Source organism: Tupaia chinensis, unplaced genomic scaffold (genome assembly GCF_000334495.1).
Source record: "Tupaia chinensis unplaced genomic scaffold, TupChi_1.0 Scaffold142961_1, whole genome shotgun sequence".
Taxonomy (NCBI): domain Eukaryota; kingdom Metazoa; phylum Chordata; class Mammalia; order Scandentia; family Tupaiidae; genus Tupaia; species Tupaia belangeri.
In genome coordinates this window covers 1262422-1266908 of record NW_006202806.1, presented here as the reverse complement: position 1 = coordinate 1266908, position 4487 = coordinate 1262422, and the positions used below count along the sequence as shown (strand labels likewise).

The 4487-nt window shown below is 35.7% G+C and overlaps 1 non-coding gene across 1 annotated transcript; it reads left to right on the top strand.

Moving 5' to 3' along the window:
* The first annotated feature begins 444 nt into the window (after positions 1 to 444).
* Positions 445 to 552, top strand: LOC114005174 (U6 spliceosomal RNA). Its single transcript, XR_003547058.1, has one exon. It is a non-coding gene; the product is annotated as a U6 spliceosomal RNA (small nuclear RNA).
* The last annotated feature ends 3935 nt before the right edge of the window (positions 553 to 4487 follow it).

Below are 4487 nucleotides of genomic sequence, written 5' to 3'. Positions count from 1 at the left end.
AATCTGGTGTGGTGATTGGATCACACATAGTCGACTCCACGGTTCGAGTCTCGGACCTGGTGGCTTGAGAAACACACATGGCTAGTGTGCAAATCTGCCCCAAATCTCAAAACATGGGAGATGGAGGAATAGGGATTGCTGAATGACCATTTCCCGTGGAGGTGTTTTCTCTTCTCCTTCTCTCTCTGTCTTTCCCAGATAAATGTATGTGCTCTTCAGCAAAAGTAAATAAATAAATAATATTCAAATTAGTAGATGAACTATAGAAACAAAGAACAACCATCAGAATTGCAGAGAAGAAAATAATCTGGGGGCCAGCAGATGGCATGGTGATGAAGGCACTGGACTCCCACATGGCCAACCATGGTTCAAGTCCTGAACCTGGTGGCTTGCTTTCCTAATCCCCCCGCCCCACTCTCTCTCTGGTCAAATTAGAAACAAAAAGTGCTTACTTCAGTAGCACATATACTAAAAATTGGAATGATACAGAGAAGATTAGCCTGGCCCCTGAGCAAGGATGACACACACATTTGTGAAGCATTCCATATTTGAAAAAATATTAAAAACAAAAATAATAACAAATAAAATTAAATAATTCTTAAATAAAGGGAAAGAATCTGAAATTATTCTTTCAGTATCAGTATATTTTTAAAACTGGAATTAAGTTAAATTTTATTTGTTTTCAATTTGTGCTTAAAATATTTTTTTCTCTAGGAAAATGAAGCTTTTATTCACACTATGTCTCTTAATCTACTTCTACTTCACTTATAATCTAATCTGATGAAGAAATGTCAGTTCATTAAATATATCTCATTTTATCCTCTCAAAATGTATTCATTAACATCATTTTACATAATACATAGGAAGAGAATGCATAATAATGTGACATAGAGGAAATCTCCACTTCTGGAGCAGTAATTGTTAGGAACCATCAGGAAAATAGTATCAAACAAAAGTTAAATCTTCAGCAAAAGTCTTCCTAATTTCTAATGCAGTAGTCCTTCCCTTATTCGTGGTTTTGCTTACTGAGTTTTCAGTTATCTGTGGTCAACTGTGATCCAACCACAGGTGTACAATAAGGTATTTGGAAAGAGAATGAGAGACCACATTCCCATAACTTACAATTTATTGCTATACTGTTCTATTTTTATTGTTCCTTATTGTTATTAATCTCTTACTGTGCCTGATTTATAAATTTTCATAAGTATGCATGTATAGGAAAAATCATAACACATGTACATAAGGTTTGGTACTATCCATGATTTCAGGCAACCACTGAGAATCTTGGAAACCATTCCCTGTGGATAAAGGTGGACTACTATACTATCCAAGTCAATGGTAATGCTTTTTGAGAGGCAGTATATCAAAGATTTTAAATTTGAGTCAAATGGAACTGGGTAAAAGAAATTTCCCGTTTCTATCACGTATTTGCTCTATGACCTTTGAAACATCTTCCATTTCATCATTTGCCCATCTAACCATACTTTTAAAAAATATTGAATGAGCTCACTTATACCAACTACTTAGCGATTTGCCTGGCATATAAAAAATACTTAATACATAGCAGTGTTATTGTGATCATTTTAATTATCAATAACCATCCCATATCTATAAGTCTTGATCTTTATTTTCACTTATCTTGAAATGTATCTGATGACACTCGCTTATAACATTTTACCAAGGACTCGATGTGTGGGGATTTTTAATATTTAACCTGGCTGTGGCTTTTTTGTTTTTGCAAAAGAGAGTGTTAAAATATGTAGAAAAGACAAATGAGAACTTTAAAAAGGTGCATTTTAAGCAGTTTGTTCCTTGACAATACATTCAGAACACAGGAAAATCTATTCTTTTATTCTTTTATATGCATTCTTTTGAAACCTCTTTCCCAGAGTGCCTACAGCATCATTCATCATCTCCTACTGTTTCTACATCCATCACATAGTTTTCTTCTGCTTTCCATGTGACCTCCCTAGCTCATCTGATTATACTAGCAAGCAGAACTAATCATGAATAAATTCAGATGTGGGACAGAGAAGAAACCCGGTGAACAGATATGACCTCAGGTCTCTCCAACCCATGGCCCTCAGGGTTCTCTTATCTATCATGACAAAGAGCCTATTATATCCCAGCTGTGCACATCGCTAGGATGGGTATTAGAGAAAGTTAAATAGGCATGATCTGCCAGCCCTGGCAGACATCTTTAGGTGTTGATTATTTAGCATTTATCTTATGTCCCCTTGTGCTGTCTCTGCCAAAACAAATCAAGGGCTCTGTTTTGAAAAAGCTTGCATCTTAATAAAGTCCAAAAGAAAATATAAACTGATAGCCAGAATAAGGATATACAGGAGATGCTGGACAGAGATTTATGTATTTTATGGTAAGGAAGGTAAACAAATAGAGCATGATCCTCCTAGGATATTGATATTGCTGAGTTAAAATGTTGAGAGTGGGGGAAAATTCAAGATAATGTGATAGTAGGAACTATTGCAAACACATTGCATCTGTTTGATTCAGAAGCCCTTTTTTCTTGTTTTCATTTTCTAAGTCAGAAAACTGGGATTAAACATATTTAATGTTCTCAGATTTGTGCTTTCTTGGGGGGAGGAGATAAAAATGGAGTATAATCCCTGCTTTCAAAAATTTTAGAATTCCTCATATTTAGGGAGAGGAGATTCATATACTAGAAACAATTAACATGGTTCAAGTTAAAATATTATTAAACTCTACATGCTTTGAAATAAACAATATGTGCAGAATACAATTAGAAAAGTATTAAGCAGACTAGAATAGTTAAAACAACAACAACAACAACAGCAACAACAATTTTATGGACTCTGGCCTCCCAAGGTGGCAGAGAAGGAACTCAATGTTCTGCAGTGCTGAGGCCATATGGGAAGGTCTCAGATTTGTGACACGAGGTCTCCTTATGCAAACCAAGCATGTGCTTGTGTGTCCATGATCCAGACTGGCTGGAGCTGGGGAGGAGGGGTAGGATCATAGCATAAAGTCTGTGTTGGAAGATGGCTGTATGTCTCTCATAAGAAATAAGTTTAAAAAGACTTTATGGATTCAACAAAAATGTAAGCAATGTTATGGTATCAAATTTTAAATGTATGTGGTTGTTTTCATCATATTTACTCTTAGCTTTTTCTCTAAGGAATTATGAGTTAACACTCATGATTTGCAAGAAAAAGATTCCTCCATGGCTCCTGAGAACTAGTTTATTTCAGGGTAAAAAGAGAAATGAAGATTTTCTACTGATAATTCAGCTTCTAGCACACAAACTCGAGTGGTAGGGAGCCCTTCTAGCCTTCTCTTTGTCTCTGACTTCTCAATTTTTTGTAGTTTTCCTTTTTTAAATTTTTTTAGTAAACTATTTTCTAAGCATTCAGTCCCACCTTTATCTTGCTAATAATCCCCTCTCCCCTTCCCACCCAGGAGAGGCAAGGGGCAGGACTTCAGAAGACGATTCCTCCATGGCTCCTGAGAACCGGTGATTTCCACACCATGTAGTTTTCTATTTTTTGCCTTTTTTGGTTGTTTTTATTTTTTTCCTTCTTTTTCTCTTTTTTTTTTTTGTTGTTGTTGTTCTTGTGGTTTCTCTTTCTCTGTTTTCTTTTCTTTTTTTTATCTCATCACTCTGCTCCTCAATCTCCATTCACTGTGTTACTAGATGGATCTAAGGGAACCATAACTAAACATCCAAATACTACTACAGTTAACATAGTCCTCAATGTTCACTGAATCTGCTGCACAAAGGGATAAAAACGGAATGGCAAAGAGATTCCAGATCACCTCCTTCTGCACACTCCTGAAAACTCAGGTTGAACTTCAAGAATTAGGAAAAAACACACCATCCATCAGATGACTAGAAATCACCACAGGGCCACAAGAAATATGGGAAAGCAAGAAAATACCTCTTCTCCAAGAGAAAATAATAATTCCTCTTCATCCACAGGCAGTTCAATGGAAAACATGGAAATGTCTGACAAAGAATTTAGAATATTCATAATGATGAAGCTAAAAGAGATGGAAGAGAAGAGAGACCATGAACTGTGGAAGAGGCAGGAGAAGGGAGGTGACGAGTTCCAGGAGGTGTGGAAATTCTTGCAAAATCTAAAAGAGGAATTATACATTTTAAAAAAGAATCAAAAGGACCTGTTAGAGATGAAGGCTCTAATACAGGAAGTCAAAATCGCCCTTGAAAGTATTAAAAGCTGACTAGATCATACAGAAAATAGAATCTCAGACATAGAAGAAAAAATTGCTGACCTAGAAAAATACACCACAAAGACTGAAAAAATGCCTAAAAAATGAGAATAATATATGAGAAATATTAGATACTATCAAATATCCAAACACCAGATAATTGGTATCCCAGAAGGCAAAGAGACTCATAAGAGCATTGATAAATTCTTCTATGAAATCCTGCAAGAAAACTTTCTAAACTTAGAGAGGCACTTGAAGATCCAGTCCCAAGAAACACA